General features: G+C 42.0%; 1 protein-coding gene and 1 long non-coding RNA gene across 4 annotated transcripts in view; both read left to right on the top strand.

Moving 5' to 3' along the window:
• The window catches only part of LOC112261341 (zinc finger protein 184-like), a 307911-nt gene that overhangs the window by 195859 nt on the left and 93970 nt on the right, over positions 1–18082 (top strand). The gene's annotated exons all lie outside the window — the stretch shown is intronic.
• On the top strand, positions 13176–16332 carry LOC112261333. 2 transcript variants are annotated; one of them, XR_002955159.2, is made up of 4 exons: positions 13176–13373; positions 14347–14381; positions 14515–14625; positions 16308–16332. It is a non-coding gene; the product is annotated as an uncharacterized LOC112261333 (long non-coding RNA). The 2 variants fall into 2 exon arrangements; XR_006084675.1 differs by lacking the exon at positions 14347–14381 and having other exon boundaries at positions 16308–16329.

Here is an 18082-nt window from a genome sequence, read left to right as displayed (position 1 = left end):
ACGACGGTGCGCTGCCTGTCGCCCCTAGTGTATAGCACAGTGCCTATCTCCCCGTTTCCCTCTGCACTAGGTACAGATTGTAACACCAGATAATGAATGTGATTCAACCAAATATTTTTGGACCATTATACTTGTAGTTACAGGCGTGGCTCTACAAAACGTCGCCAGAGATGAACTAATCTCACCTGGTATTGGCGATACTATCTTCGTCCTCGATTTGTGGAAACAGGAGTCTAATAAAAATGTTTGTGTCCAGTTGCAGTGAGTCCGTTTAATTTTAAAACTGTACATTTTGTAAATTCAATCCGATTTTTGGTCCATGAAGTAACCAAGACCGGTGTCTGTCATCATGACGTTAGACAGTTTGGGGTGGACTCATCTGTCTCAATCAATGGTGGAGTTAATTTTGCTTGGCGGTGCACCTGGTAAGTGGAGAGTCATTTATGGACCAATGGAATGGTCTAAAATGTCCAAACTCTGGTGGGTCATTCAAAACGAACTCAACCAGTGAGAGAAGATTTGAAAAACACAGTATTGAACATTGATGGATTAGTTAATGGACCCCCAAAAAGTATTTATTTTAATAATGGAGCATTTTCTAAATTCAAACAGACCCCCTGCAACTGGACAGACATTTTATGAGACTCCTGTTTCCACTAATTGAGGATGAAGATAGTATCGCCAATACCGGATTAGTTGAAAAATCTCTGACTACATTTTGTATTACCACACCTGTAACTACTAGTACAATAAATACCAAATGTTTTGGTTAAATCACATTATCCGGTGATACAGTCTATAGCCCCTCTGCACATGTGTTCAGGTGTTTATCCAAAATTAGTTCTTGGTCAGTTTTTGGATAGTATGTATTAATTCCCCTGATTACTTAGCTATCTGACACTATCATATTCTAACCAGATTCTTGATTTACTGCGTTTCTAATTATTTGCTAAATTAAAACAATTTTCTTATTATTTACTCAATGAAAACAATGATGCATGGGACATAATACATCAATCAATAAATAGTATATCAAGAAGTTTTATGAAGTGTTACTTTACATAATTTTCTAGACCGTGTCAATAGTGTACAATATAGTGTTGAGCATTGACAGTAGTTAACCTAACCACCTCTCTTCTCCAATCACTCTCTCAGGTGAAGGACATCTAACTGGAGGCCAAAGGAGCTTTGTGAAGCCAGTGGGACACAATACATGGAGAGATGACCAGCCAATCACTGTTGATGAGGGGAGTAGAACCTCAACCCAGCATGTTATCGTGATAGAGGTTAGTGTTGCATTTAAAAACGAATTACAGTTCCTTTTGCAAATCAAATATGGCCCATTTATTTAAGAAAGGCTCCCCTCATCTATTCACTTGCTTACATGTACATCCTCATTTATCTTCCAAAGGGGAGCTTGTGAGGCCCTACAGCAACTCAACTAATGTTCCGGTAATAACCTCCTCTCGTCTTCTCAGTCTGAAGATGCAAAGGCTGCAGGTCCTGGGGTCAAGCTAGAGAGATCTGAAGGAGATGAGAACCCACGGCACAGCAGAGAAATCCAGACTGGGGTAGATGGAGCGCCCCTTGTAGCCACAGAGGACCCCACCACCACCCCAGGGCAGCCCAGGACCCAATGTAGTATCACAGAGGTCAGTGGAACGCCGAGCGCCATCCTCAAGTCAGAGACAGACACCGAGACTTTAACTGTAACACACAGGCTCTTACATACAGGATCTGACCACAGATCAGACCCAGAGAGACTGGGGCTGAGGAGAATGGGCTGTCCTCCTGCTCCTGGCTCAGAATATATACCAGTATTTCCCCATAGCCAAAGGACAGTTCATTCCCATGGTGATAGTGATGTGTTAGACATTGGCGGTGATGATCCGTCTTGTTCTTATGCTACAGAGATGGACTCTGGCAACATGCTCTTGGGTTTAGAGACACAGACTGATCTGTCTAGAGGGGACTGGAACCAGTACAGTAGTAGTGTATACTCTGAAGGGTGCCTAGATAAGAAAGGGGAGGGTCTGGTCGTAGATGAGGTGACTGTGAAAGTGGAAGGCGACATTCCTCCAACACTGAATCCAGATAGTCACCTAGGAGACGGACACTCACAGGGCAGATATTTCTTAGATTACAGGGGAAGATTAGAGACAAATCCAATTGTCGCAACCCACTCCCCTTTACACTCATTCAGGGATCGTGAGCCAGTGTCCACCTCAATGGGGCATTCCGATTCAAACGGCCTTGTCCCTTTCGATCAGGTATTGAACTCAAACGACAGGCCTAGAGCCCAGGCTCCGCGTGGGGGAGCAGCATCAGGCAATAGTAAAGAGAAACGGTTCCTTTGCATGTTCTGTAAGAAAGGCTTCAGCTGCTCCCAGAAGGTGGAGATCCACCAGAGGGTCCACACAGGAGAGAAACCCTACAGCTGCCCCCAGTGTCACATGCGCTTCACCCAGGCTGGTGACCTGAAGAGGCACCAGAGGGTCCACACAGGGGAGAAACCCTACAGCTGCCCCCAGTGTCACATGCGCTTCACCCAGGCTGGCAGCCTGAAGAGGCACTTGAAGGTCCACACGGGGGAAAGGCCGTTTGCCTGTACGCATTGCGGGAAGAGGTTCTCAGAGAGGACCTACCTCAGGATACACCATCAGAAAAACCATCCCACTCTATAAAATGTAAACCATTCTACTTTAAAGCTTATTACATTTAGATCAAACCCTGCATTAAAGACAAAGTTTAATTTTAATTGTTGTCTGCAGAAAAGATCCACAGATGCATTTGGAATAATGAGATTAACAGATTTCAGTGTTGAATATTCCTGGGTAGAATATTGCATCCAGACAGACGTGTGATATATAAGCCTAAAATGTCTGTTACGTATTGAGTTTGTACTGAATAGTCTACATGATGTTAGGAAATGCCCGATTTCATTTTTAATAGTGTACTTAAAATGTGTTTATGTTCAATAGAATGAAAAGTCCCATTTTGGTGATTCTTTAGTAATCAGTACCAGTCAAAAGTTTGGAAACACCTACTCATTCAAGGGTTTCTTTATTTTACTATTTTCTACATTGTTTAATCATTGTGAAGACATCAAAACTATACAATAACACATATGTAGTACCCAAAAAAGTGTTAAACAAATGAAAATACTTGAGATTCTTCAAAGTAATCACCCTTTGCCTTGATGACAGCTTTGCAAACTCTTGGCATTCTCTCAACCTGCTTCATGAAGAATGCTTTTCCAACAGTCTTGAAGGATTTCCCATATATGCTGAGCACATGTTGGCTGATTTTTCTTTACTTTGCCATCCAACTTATCCCAAACCATCTCAACTGGGTTGAGGCCAGGTTATCTGATGCAGCAGTCCATCACTCTCCTTATTGGTCAAATAGCCCTTACCCAGCCTGGAGGTGTGTTGGGTCATTGCCCTCTTGTAAAACAAATGATAGTCCCGCTAAGCACAAACCAGATGGCATGACATACCGCTGCAGAATGCTGTGGTAGCCATGCTGGTTAAGTGTGCCTTAAATTCAAAATAAATCACTGACAGTGTCACCAGCAAAGCACCATCACACCTTCACACTGGGATCCACACATGCGGAGATCACCTGTTCACCTACTCTTCGTCTCACAAAGACACGGCGGTTGGAACAAAAAATCTCAGATTTGGACTCGTCAGACAAACTGACAGATTTCCACAGGTCTAATGTTCATTGCTCGTGTTTCTTGGCCCAAGCAAGTCTCTTCTTATTGGTGTCCTTTATTAGTGCTTTCTTTGCAGCAATTCGACCATGAAGGCCAGATTCACGCGGTCTCATCTGAACAGTTGCTGTTGAGATATCTGTTATTTGAACTCTGTGAATCATTTATTTGGGCTGCAATCTGAGGTGCAGTTAACTAATGAACTTATCCTCTGCAGCAGAGGTAACTCTGGGTTTCATCATACCGCTTGATGGTTTTTGCGACTGCACTTGAAGAAACGTTCAAAGTTCTTAATGTTCCGCATTGACTGACCTTCATTTCTTAAAGTAATGATGGACTGTCATTTCTCTTTGCTTAGTTGTTCTTACCATAAAATGGACTTGGTCTTTTACCAAATAGGGCTATCTTCTGTATACCACCCCTACCTTGTCACAACACAACTGATTGGCTCAAACGCATTAAGGAAATTAATTCCACAAATTAACTTTGAACAAGGCACTCCTGTTAATTGAAAGGCATTCCAGGTGACTACCTCATGAAGCTGGTTGAGAGAATGCAAAGCTATCATTAAGGTAATGGGTGGATACTTTGAATAATTTGTTGAACACTTTTTTGGTTACTACACGATTCCATGTGTTATGTCCTAGTTTTGATGTCTTCTATTATTCTACAATGTAGAACAGTTTTTTTTTAATGGAATGAGTAGGTGTGTCAACTTTCGACTGGTACTGTACATCACATCTGATCTCACCCTTATTCTGCATACACCCGACAGCGCTCTATAACCAGTATATGCTTACTAAATATACCTACACATACTCACACTAACAAACACCTACTCTACACTTACAAATATTTTAGTCAGGTTTGTCTGACTTGACTTATCATAGTGGACTTATATTTACACACATCTCTAAATGCGGAAGACACATTTTAATGCATTCAGTTGTACAACTGACTGGGTATCCCCCTTTCCCATCATATTTAAGTTCTCCATGTAGGGTTTAACAACCATGAAGTCATTCTGTAACCACATTATAGGACGCAAACGTAGTGGGGATGGGTAAACGCTCAGGAGCCAAGGTTAAATTGAAGCATCCGCCAATTAAAAGCATTGACATAGTTGCATGTGATTAAAGGCTTCATGTTAGCTGTTCCCATTACATACATTTGCACATGTAATTCTATGCTAATCTCACCAGGTGGCCTTGATTATTTCCTGTAATAAATTGTGTATTTACAAATTAAAATGTTTCAACAATTTTTCATGGAAGCGTCCATTTATTTTGTGTTAAGGGACGTAGCCTACAGCCAACAGTTTGAAAATTAAGATTAATAATTAATTTAATAAGGAGCTACCTTTTTCTTCAGCCTTGGAGACAAATAATCTCCAAGACTGAATAATGGAGACAAATAATCTGCTATGGCCTAATAATCATATTGCATAGGCTATATTATATGGACTTGTACACATAAATGTAGGCCTACGTTTTATATGCATATTTATAATGATCTACTTCGTCACGTTATTTGACTCGACGAGCATTCAAGTGTAATAGAGTAGGATTACAGGTTGCACTCTCACCATCATTGCAGTTATTTAGAAAGTGTATTGTGACTCCGGATCCGAACCCACACTTAGCCTACTGTATGTAAAATATTCCAAATCGACAAGTCTTAAATGGAGGAAGACACTTAGCAGTATCAGATGGTGAATTACTTCTATTTGACAAAGTTATCCAACTTCGATTCTCATATTCTCTAATATAGGAATTCCGAATTCTGAGACCAAGGTCTCAGAGCAATGACCGATTGAAACGCTATTTAGCGCGCAGCACCAACTAGCTAGCCGCTTCACATCCGTCTAGCAGACCCCCTTTTGACCTCCTCCTTTTTCCGCAGCAACCAGTGATCCGGGTCAACAGCATCAATGTAACAGTATAACTTTAGACCGTTCCCTCGCCCATACCCGGGCGCGAACCAGGGACCCTCTGCACTCATCAACAACTGACACACACATCGTTACCCATCGCTCCACAAGAACCGAGCAAGGGGAACCACTACTTCAAGGTCTCAGAGCAAGTCACCGATTGAAACGCTATTTAGCGCGCACCACCGCTAACTAGCTAGCCGTTTCACATCCGAGTAGGATAGGCAATAGGATCCGGGTAGGATAGGTAATATCTGACACACAAACAGGTACTATGTTGGAGTTTGAACAAGTCAGATAAAACCTGTCCAATTATGGTCTCCCCATCAAACGACTGGCTGCCGTCTGGCAAAAGCATCTACAGTACATCTGTAGAACTAGGCAGAGTTGAATCAGTGTTTATCCGTGACAAATGGAATGAAAAGGGTGTTGCAAATACTGGACATTTCTGCTGTACTGTATTACTAGTGATCACCTTCTGTCCCACATTGTGGATGTGTTGAGTGCCAGGTCTCTCTCCATTCAGAGACGTCAGTATCAAGCCTCTGTCGGTCAGGACTCCATCACATCTCCATGTGCTGCCACCGTAGCTTAATCGGTGAACACATACACAGTCAGTGTTCTAACCAAATAGCAGTTAGAATAGGTGATGTGACAAACAAACTACGTTGAAGTTTGAACAGGTCAGACTAAACCTACCTAATTCTGGTCTCCCCATCAACGAAATATAGCAGGTAACTTGTGTCTATGTCGATGTTGTTGAGTTCATATTGCCTAGTTAAATAAAGATTAAATAAATTAGAACATTTAAAATATATACTTTGACCTATTTCAGGTAACCCCAAGATGCTTGATTCACTACACCTGCTTTTGAATAGCTTTCCAGTCGTTTTTGCTTTACAATCCGACTTTGAACCTCTTTATTGTACATATATATTAGTGTCTAATAAAAAATAGCAACTTATGTAGAGCATCCTCTCTGTTTTAAGGTTATAGTGTGTGTGTGTGGATATATATATATATATGCACAAGCATTTCGCTACACTGGCATTAACATCTGCTAACCATGTGTATGTGACAAATAAAATTTGATTTTATATATATATATATATATATATATATTAGCAGATGTTAATATGTAGCGAAATATATATAAATATATATGTGTGTGTGTGTGTGTGTGTGTGTGTGTGTGTAGTGGAGTTCCTCTTGATGTCCACTAGGTGTCAGCACAGCTTCAATAATGTCACACCAGGTTCACAACATGTTTTCATGTGTAACAAATCAAATTGTATTTGTCACATGCTCCGAATACTACATGTGTAGACCTTACAGTGAAATGCTGAAATGAAGCCCTTAACCAACAATTAGTTGTAAGAAAAATGTGTTAAGTAAGAAATAAAAGTAACAAATAATTAAAGATCAGCAGTAAAATAAAAACAGCGAGCCAATATGCATGGGGTACCGGTACAGAGTCAATGTGTGGGGGCACCTGTTAGTCGAGGTAATTGAGGTGTTCCTTTCAAGTCCAGAGGTGTAAACCACTTAACAAAAAACTACTCCACTACATTCTGTTTATATCTGGGGGGGGTTGTATCTGTACTTTTACTCCTTCTGTTTCTTTACAACATTACATTTTACTTCACCACATTTCTAAAGACAATAATATATTTTTTACTCCATACAGTTTCCCTGGCACCTAAAAGTACTTTTTGCATGCTAAGCTGGACAGGAAAATGGTCCAATTCACACACTTATCAAGAGAACATCCCTGGTCATCCCTACTGCCTCTGATCTAGCAGACTCCCTAAACACATGCTTCGTTTGTAAATTATGTCTGAGTGTTCCCATGGCTATTTCTTAAATAAAAATACAAGAGAATTGTGCTGTCTGGTTTGCTTAATATAGGGAAGGTCAAATCATTTATACTTTTACCGCTGATACTTAAGTATCTTTTAGCAATGACGTTTATTTAGTATTTTACTGGGTGACTTTCACTTTTACTTGAGACATTTTCTATTAACATATCTTTACTTTTACTCAAGTATGACAATTGGGTACTTTTTCAACCACTGTTCAAGACGTTTAGCACCCACTACCCAATATTCACTTGGTGGCTTGAAGTAGGAGTGCTGAACTAGGATTTGTTTAGCATTTGTGAGTAGAATGAATAACATTACTTTGACGGGGGGGGGGATACTGATTCCAGTTCAGCATTCTTAGCCTGAGACATTTCCTAAATGCGTACAGAGGAGTACTTTTCTATGATCAGCTTTGCCTAGATCATTCTGAATCAGTTGTCTCTGGAATAAGATTATATGGACAGGGGTGGGTTTGATCGTAGATCAGCACTCCTACTCAACACCAGTTGCTGTACCCTAATACACTGCTCAAAAAAGGGAACACTTAAACAACACAATGTAACTCCAAGTCAATCACACTTCTGTGAAATCAAACTGTCCACTTAGGAAGCAACACTGATGGACAATACATTTCACATGCTGTTGTGCAAATGGAATAGACAACAGGTGGAAATTATAGGCATTTAGCAAGACACCCCTAATAAAGGAGTGGTTCTGCAGGTGGGGACAACAGACCACTTCTCAGTTCCTATGCTTCCTGGCTGATGTTTTGGTCACTTTTGAATGCTGGCGGTGCTTTCACTAGTGGTAGCATGAGACGGAGTCTACAACCCACACAAGTGGCTCAGGTAGTGCACCTCATCCAGGATGGCACATCAATGCGAGATGTGGCAAGAAGGTTTGCTGTGTCTGTCAGCATAGTGTCCAGAGCATGGAGGCGCTACCAGGAGACAGGCCAGTACATCAGGAGACGTGGAGGAGGCAGTAGGAGGGCAACAACCCAGCAGCAGGACCGCTACCTCCGCCTTTGTGCAAGGAGGAGCACTGCCAGAGCCCTGCAAAATGACCTCCAGCAGGCCACAAATGTGCATGTGTCTGCTCAAACGGTCAGAAACAGACTCCATGAGGGTGGTATGAGGGTCCGACGTCCACAGGTGGGGGTTGTGCTTACAGCCCAACACCGTGCAGGACGTTTGGCATTTGCCAGAGAACACCAAGATTGGCAAATTCGCCACTGGTGCCCTGTGCTCTTCACAGATGAAAGCAGGTTCACACTGAGCACATGTGACTGACGTGACAGTCTGGAGACGCCGTGGAGAACGTTCTGCTGCCTGCAACATCCTCCAGCATGACCGGTTTGGCGGTGGGTCAGTCATGGTGTGGGGTAGCATTTCTTTGGGGGGCCGCACAGCCCTCCATGTGCTCGCTAGAGGTAGCCTGACTGCCATTAGGTACCGAGATGAGATCCTCAGACCCCTTGTGAGACCATATGCTGGTGTGGTTGGCCCTGGGTTCCTCCTACTGCAAGACAATGCTAGACCTCATGTGGCTGGAGTGTGTCAGCAGTTCCTGCAAGATGAAGGCATTGATGCTATGGACTGGCCCGCCCGTTCTCCAGACCTGAATCCAATTGAGCACATCTGGGACATCATGTCTCGCTCCATCCACCAACGGCACGTTGCACCACAGACTGTCCAGGAGTTGGCGAATGCTTTAGTCCAGGTCTGGGAGGAGATCCCTCAGGAGACCATCCGCCACCTCATCAGGAGCATGCCCAGGCGTTGTAGGGAGGTCATACAGGCACGTGGAGACCACACACACTACTGAGCCTCATTTGTACTTGTTTTAATTAAGGACATTACATCAAAGTTGGATCAGCCTGTAGTGTGGTTTTCCACTTTGATTTTGAGTGTGACTCCAAATCCAGACTTCCATGGGTTGATAAATTTGATTTCCATTGATAATTTTTGTGTGATTTTGTTGTCAGCACATTCAACTATGTAAAGAAAAAAGTATTTAATAAGAATATTTCATTCATTCAGATCTAGGATGTGCTATTTTAGTGTTCCCTTTATTTTTTTGAGCAGTGTATTTTATAATCCAATTTCCCTTGCTGTCTATGTCCTTCCGGAACCCCACCTCAACATTGTTCTGTCAAGGCAACAAAAGCAAGTTGGCATGCTCTTGAAAGGAATTTAACTCACAACCTCTCCTTTGGGAATTCACAACCATAACTACTACTACTACAACTATTTTTAAACTATCATAACATGTGGGTTTTTTCTTGGGGACATTGTATCGGAATGCTTTTGAATGGTCTACAAAGCATGCCCCCAGGTCAAAGTTGTCTTTTTGCATACAGGGATTATATTGTTACTCCACGACATAGTATGTTATCACAACTCTATTAAAATGACATTCTATACACGGTCACTTCAGTCCTTCTATTTGATGGGAACTAGCCCCTACCCCCCTCAAGTTAGCTCTTTCATGCAACATCAAAAATGGCTCTCTAAAAAATGCTCTCCTCAAATTTGAACTCTCAAACTCTGGTTTGGGGAGGAAACTCCATAACCACTACTCTACCAGAGAGACAGACTACTCTGTACCCCCGCATATGGACTCGGTACAGGTACCCCATGTATATAGCCTCGTTATTGTTATGTAATTGTCTTGTGTTACTTATGGATTTAATTTTTAAAAAGGACTTTAGTTTACTTAGGAAAACATTTCTTAACTCTATTTCTTGACCTACATTGTTGGTTAAGGGCTTGAAAGAAAGACCTTCACGGTAAGGTCCACAGCTGTTGTATTCGGAGCATGTGACAAATACAATTTGATTTGATTTGGCTTGGTCTTTGCTCTGGAATGCACTGTCAACTGTGGGACCTTATATAGACAGGTGTGTGCCTTTCCAAATCATGTCAAATCAATTGAATTTACCACAGGTGGACTCCAATAAAGTTGTAGAAACAGCTCTAGGATGATTAATGGAAACAGGATGCACCTGAATTTTTTAGAGAGCCATTTTTGATGTTACCTTTTGTTGGCATGAAAGAGCTAACTTGAGGTTTGTGACACCTTGCATAGAATGTCCTTTTAATAGAGTTGTGATAACATACTATGTCGTGGAGTAACAATATAATCCTTGTCTGCAAAAAGCCAACTTTGACGTGGGGGCATGCTTTGTAGACCATTCAAAAGTGTTCCGATACCTTGTCCGCAAGAAAAAAAACACATGATAGTTTATAGGCAGTAGTAGGCAAATGAAGGGACAAAGTTTCAATATTAAGATGATGGAATAACATTTCTAGGATCTATTTTCTGGTAATTGGAAACATGCCCCTTTCGAATTTCGTCCCCCGTTCCTAAACACATCCATTCTATAGTGTAGGTTTTGAAGATTCATAATCTATGTTTGTAGTCATCAGAAGAAGATTGAGGTACGGTTGGTGGATCCAAGAAGTACAAGCCCCCACACCATTCTCCAACCTCTGAAATGTTGTCTTTGATGTGTGCATTTTGAAGTATCCCTTAACATTTAGCCTCTGTCTGTCTGGTAGAGTAGTGGTTATGGTGTTTGCTCCCCAAACCAGAGTTTGAGAATTCAAATCCCAGAGAAACAGTTAATGTAGCAACTTCTTTCTTGTTGCCTTTGTGGGCCTGAAAGAGCAAACAAGAGGTATGTAGGGGAAAAGGGGCTAGTTCCCATCAAATAGCAAGAATGAAATGACACCTTGTTTCAAATGTCATTTCAATAGAGTTGTGATAACATGGAGTACCAATTCAACCATACTCTGCAAAAGCCAACTTTTACCTGGGGCCATTCTTTGTAGACCATTCAAAGGTGTTCCTAGTCTTGGTCCCCCTGAAGAAAGCCACATGTTAAGATAGTTTAAAAATAGTTGTAGTAGTAGTTATGGTGGTGAATTCCCAAAGGAGAGGTTGTGAGTTTAATTCCTTTCAAGAGCATGCCAACTTGCTTTTGTTGCCTTGACAGAACAATGTTGAGGTGGGGTTCCGGAAGGACAAAGACAGCAAGGGAAATTGGATTATAAAATGTTAGGGTACAGCAACTGGTGTTGAGTAGGAGTGCTGATCTACGATCAAACCCACCCCTGTCCATATAATCTTATTCCAGAGACAACTGGTTCACAATGATCTAGGCAAAGCTGATCGTAGAAAAGTGCTCCTCTGTACGCATTTATGAAATGTCTCAGGCTAAGAATGCTGAACTGGAATCAGTACCCCCCACCCCCCGTCAAAGTAATGTTATTCATTCTACTCACAAATGCTAAACAGATCCTAGTTCAGCCCTCCTACTTCAAGCCACCAAGTGAATGTTGGGTAGTGGCTGCTAAACATCTTGAACAGTGGTTGAAAAAGTACCCAATTGTAATACTTGAGTAAAAGTAAAGATGTGTTTATAGAAAATGTCTCAAGTAAAAGTGAAAGTCACCCAGTAAAATACTAAGTAAACGTCATTGCTAAAAGATACTTAAGTATCAGCGGTAAAAGTATCAATTATTTGACCTTCCATATATTAAGCAAACCAGACAGCACAATTCTCTTGTATTTTTATTTAAGAAATAGCCATGGGAACACTCAGACATAATTTACAAACAAAGCATGTGTTTAGTGAGTCTGCTAGATCAGAGGCAGTAGGGATGACCAGGGATGTTCTCTTGATAAGTGTGTGAATTGGACCATTTTCCTGTCCAGCTTAGCATTCAAAATGCAAAAAGCAATTTTGGGTGCCAGGGAAACTGTATGGAGTAAAAAATATATTATTTTCTTTAGAAATGTGGTGAAGTAAAATGTAATGTTGTAAAGAAACAGAGTAAAAGTACAGATACAAAACCCCCCCAGATATAAACAGAATGTAGTGGAGTAGTTTAAATACATTTTTGTTAAGTAATTTACACCACTGGACTTGAAAGGAACACCTCAATTACCTCGACTAACAAGTGCCCCCACACATTGACTCTGTACCAGTACCCCATGTATATAGGCTCGCTGTTTTTATTTTACTGCTGATCTTTAATTATTTCTTACTTTTATTTCTTATTTTTTACTTAACACATTTTTTCTTACAACTAAATTGTTGGTTAAGGGCTTCATTTCAGCATTTCACTGTAAGGTCTACACTTGTAGTATTCGGCGCATGTGACAAATACAATTTGATTTGTTACACATGAAAACATTTTGTGAACCTGGTGTGACATTATCGAAGCTGTGCTGACACCTAGTGGACATCAAGATGAACTACACTACACACACATATATATATATATATATATATATATCCACACACACTATAACCTTAAAACAGATAGGATGCTTTACATAAGTTGCTATTTTTTTATTAGACACTAATATATATGTACAATAAACAGACGTTCAAAAGTCGGAATGTAAAGCAAAAACGACTGGAAAGTTATTCAAAAGCAGGTGTAGTGAATCAAGCATCTTGGGGTTACCTGAAATAGGTCAAAGTATATATTTTAAATGTTCTAATTTATTTAATATTTATTTAACTAATATTAACTCAACAACATCGACACAAGTTACCTGCTATATTTGGGAAACAGGGTTAACACAGAGAGAACTTGGCAAAATACAATGCATGTTTAGTACGAGTAGGTATATACAGTATCATCGGTAACAATTGTGTACAAGCCACCTAGCTAATAAAATACTGGGGCTAGCGGTCATTACTTACATTTCAACCTCAGCGATTCCCTAATTGAGGCGCAACAGAGTTCACCGGCAAATGCAGGAACACCGGAAATAATAACTAAACCAACGAACGAGAAATGGTGGAGGCTACCAGAATGAAGAGACATTTTTCCGAATAAACGTGGTGAGTGAAAAACGTAATTACATAGCTCACTCCTTACCTGGTATCTCATTCTACTGTTATACGACTCTGTATGCGTTGTTTGTTGGCAACCTTGATATTTACGAAGTGTTTGGAACGGATTCCTGTTGAAACGTTCCTCAAATTATACCCACCCCGGGTCAAACTAATTCTAGGTCGTCACTCAAATTTGAATCGTGTTTTTAGGGCGGTGCTAAAGTGATCTTCAGAAGTAAACAGCGACTTTGAGAATGATGATCGCTTGCAGTGATGACTCCAAAAATGACTAGATAGCTACTTAACCAGCAATAACGTTAGCTAAATTATGCCAGAGGTCATATAACAGTATCTCTGGTTATACTCACTACCACCGAACGTTGCACACTAAGCTAGCGTTCCTATACTGGTGGTGCAGAGGGGACTGGCGAACTCCAACCGCCTTTCCGCATACTAGGGTCCTTCTGCAGGACATGCAAACTATATAACTTTGGGTGTGGAGTCATGGTCAATTCACACAGGGCTTTGTAGTCATAAACGGCGATGATTCTTTGAACGCGGTGAGAAAAAAAGAAGCCCCATTCTGAAAAGCGAAGCAGATGGGTCGAGTTGCACATGGAGCTTGGCAAAATTGGGGATGATTTGTTGACATAATTGTAATCCAAAACCAACCTTCATTTACTCGTGACGCACTTGGTTCCAAACTCTGTTTTTGACAAGACTGATTGCCCTATTTTCACACTATAATAAATGTTTGTGACTCTTATCAATGCCACATAGGCCATTTTTAATGGGATTAGTTGATTTCATGGGCAGTCGCTCTTTAAGATCTTTTATTAGGCTGATACGGAAATTGTTACAGGAAATAATCAATGTTCACAAGTATGGGCCCTTACAAGTTGAAAGTGTGTTTATTACCTGTGTGTATGTACCTGAGGGAGTGTATGTCGGTGTAATATGTATCACCTCTTCCTTCCAGGAGGAGGAAGGTCCAACCATTGAAGAGAGTGTCAAGTAATCAAATCAACTAACATGTTTGCATAGTACTCATAGCAATCCCTTATTGCCCAATCAGAAGATGTTCCATAGCAGGGTGCTCATATCAGATTTCTGGATCCAACATCCTCTCACTCTGTATCTCTTACAGTCAGTAGACATGGAGGATGGGAAGCCTGATCTGCTGCTGGTCAAAGAGGAGACAATAGAAGATGGACCAGAGAGCATTCATCTGCTAAGTGGACTAAAGATAGGGGATAAGGTAAGGGAGAAATACATATAGCCTACATACAGTAATAGATCTTCAATGGGAATAGTGATGGACCTGGGAATTTCTGTCTGAATTTTCAGCATTCATAAAATGAAATCAAAATCAAATCAAATTTTATTTGGCACATGGTTAGCAGATGTTAATGCGAGTGTAGCGAAATGCTTGTGCTTCTAGTTCCGACAATGCAGTAATAACCAACGAGTAATCTAGCTAACAATTCCAAAACTACTACCTTATACACACACGTGTAAAGGGATAAAGAATATGTACATAAAGATATATGAATGAGTGATGGTACAGAGCAGCATAGGCAAGATGCAGTAGATGGTATCGAGTACAGTATATACACATGAAATGAGTATGTAAACAAAGTGGCATAGTTTAAAGTGGCTAGTGATACATGTATTACATAAAGATGCAGTAGATGATATAGAGTACAGTATATACGTATACATGAGATAAATAATGTAGGGTATGTAAACATTATATTAAGTAGCATTGTTTAAAGTGGCTAGTGATATATTTTACATCAATTCCCATTATTAAAGTGGCTGGAGTTGAGTCAGTGTGTTGGCAGCAGCCACTCAATGTTAGTGGTGGCTGTTTAACAGTCTGATGGCCTTGAGATAGAAGCTGTTTTTCAGTCTCTCGGTCCCAGCTTTGATGCACCTGTACTGACCTCGCCTTCTGATTGATAGCGGGGTGAACAGGCAGTGGCTCGGGTGGTTGTTGTCCTTGATGATCTTTATGGCCTTCCTGTGACATCGGGTGGTGTAGGTGTCCTGGAGGGCAGGTAGTTTGCCCCCGGTGATGCGTTGTGCAGACCTCACTACCCTCTGGAGACCCTTACGGTTGTGGGAGGAGCAGTTGCCGTACCAGGCGGTGATACAGCCCGACAGGATGCTCTCGATTGTGCATCTGTAGAAGTTTGTGAGTGCTTTTGGTGACAAGCCAAATTTCTTCAGCCTCCTGAGATTGAAGAGGCGCCGCTGCGCCTTCTTCACGATGCTGTCTGTGGGTGGACCAATTCAGTTTGTCTGTGATGTGTACGCCGAGGAACTTAACTTACTACCCTCTCCACTACTGTTCCATCGATGTGGATAGGGGGGTGTTCCCTCTGCTGTTTCCTGAAGTCCACAATCATCTCCTTAGTTTTGTTGACGTTGAGTGTGAGGTTATTTTCCTGACACCATACTCCGAGGGCCCTCATCTCCTCCCTGTAGGCCGTCTCGTCGTTGTTGGTAAACAAGCCTACCACTGTTGTGTCGTCCGCAAACTTGATGATTGAGTTGGAGGCGTGCGTGGCCACGCAGTCGTGGGTGAACAGGGAGTACAGGAGAGGGCTCAGAACGCAACCTTGTTGGGCCCCAGTGTTGAGGATCAGCGGGGTGGAGATGTTGTTACCTACCCTCACCACCTGGGGGCGGCCCGTCAGGAAGTCCAGTACAAAGTTGCACAGGGCGGGGTCGAGACCCAGGGTCTCGAGCTTGATGACGAGTTTGGAGGGTACTATGGTGTTAAATGCTGAGCTGTAGTCGATGAACAGCATTCTCACATAGGTATTCAATACAACCTATGATTACATCCAAGAACACACGTTATAATGTATAAACTTTAAACAAGAGTTCTCTCTGCGATGTTTGTAAAGTCTATTTTCTAACATCTTCCTGCAGGTCTTTGGCTGGAGGCTAATAGTGGAGACTGGGTGGCCAACTTGGATTCACAGACAGGGCTCTGGGGATGACATCACTGGGCAGGCCAGGACCATAGGCAACATAGTGGAGGTCAGTGGATGGGACAGCATCCTCAACTCTGAGCTGCGGAACAATACTGTTAACCAGAAACAGACTGTCAAACACAAAACAACATCCAATCTTAGTCTCCATGACAGCAAACTGTCTGAGACCAGGCCCGAGGCGTAGATTTGGTCTGCGGGGACAGGGAGGTGTCCATATGTGGTGGGAGAGAACAGACACAGACTCGACTAGCGATGCTTCGTCCTGCTCCCATAGTTGTGATTCAGAGAAACGGATGGTGCCGAAGGTTACCCCCCTAGCAGGTTCTGCCTTCTAAAGGATCTATCAATTGGAACCTGGACCCTGCGACAACACACACTCCCTGGCCTTCATCCTCCTCACACTCTCGTAACATTAAACCAGTCCTCAGACAATGCCAGTGCATCAACACCAAATGGCTATACAAGCCCATTGACAAATGAGAGTAGTCGAGAAGGCATCAGTAAAGGTGGCAGCGCCTAAGAGATGCGCTTCCCGTGTTCATTCTGTGAGAAGTCCTTCAGTTTCCCCATAGAGGTGGAGATCCACCAGAGGATGCACATGGTGGAGAAATCGTTCAGCTGCCATCTGTGCCGGGCCAGTTTCTCCCACTCGTTCAACCTAAAGAGGCACCAGAGGGTCCACACAGGGGAGAAATCCTACAGCTGCCCCCAGTGCGAGAAGAGGTTCTCCCGTCAGTACCAGCTGAATGTGCACCTGAAGATCCACACGGGAGAGACTGTACACACTGTGGGAAGAGGTTCTCAGAGAGGAGCTACCTCAGGATATACCAGCAGAAAAACCATTCCACTCTAACATAGAAAGTAACCATTCTACTCAATAGCTTCTGATGTTTAGATCAAACATATGGTCAGATTTCAGTGTTGAATATTGCATCCAGACATCTTTTGATATACACGGTATAAGGCACATACAGTGCCTTCAGAAAGTAGTCATACCCCTTGACTTATTCCACATTTTGTTGAATACAGCCTGAATTCAAAATGTATTAAATATTTTTAATACAAAATCTCAAATCTCACCCACACAATACCCCATAATGACAAAGTGAACATGTTTTTAGAAATGTTTGCAAATGTATTAAATTAAATACACTGCTCAAAAAATAAGGGAACACTAAAATAACACATCCTAGATCTGAATGAATGAAATATTCTTATTAAATTCTTTTTCTTTACATAGTTGAATGTGCTGACAACAAAATCACACAAAAATTATCAATGGAAATCAAATTTATCAACCCATGGAGGTCTGGATTTGGAGTCACACTCAAAATTAAAGTGGAAAACCACACTACAGGCTGATCCAACTTTGATATAATGTCCTTAAAACAAGTCAAAATGAGGCTAAGTAGTGTGTGGCCTCCACGTGCCTGTATGACCTCCCTACAATGCCTGGGCATGCTCCTGATGAGGTGGCGGATGGTCTCCTGAGGGATCTCCTCCCAGACCTGGACTAAAGCATCCGCCAACTCCTGGACAGTCTGTGGTGCAACGTGGCGTTGGTGGATGGAGCGAGACATGATGTCCCAGATGTGCTCAATTGGATTCAGGTCTGGGGAACGGGCGGGCCAGTCCATAGCATCAATGCCTTCCTCTTGCAGGAACTGCTGACACACTCCAGCCACATGAGGTCTAGCATTGTCTTGCATT

This window comes from Oncorhynchus tshawytscha, linkage group LG11 (assembly GCF_018296145.1).
Source record: "Oncorhynchus tshawytscha isolate Ot180627B linkage group LG11, Otsh_v2.0, whole genome shotgun sequence".
Classification (NCBI taxonomy): Eukaryota; Metazoa; Chordata; class Actinopteri; order Salmoniformes; family Salmonidae; genus Oncorhynchus; species Oncorhynchus tshawytscha.
The sequence above is the reverse complement of the archived record's forward strand: the minus strand, read 5'-3'. Positions and strand labels throughout refer to the sequence as shown.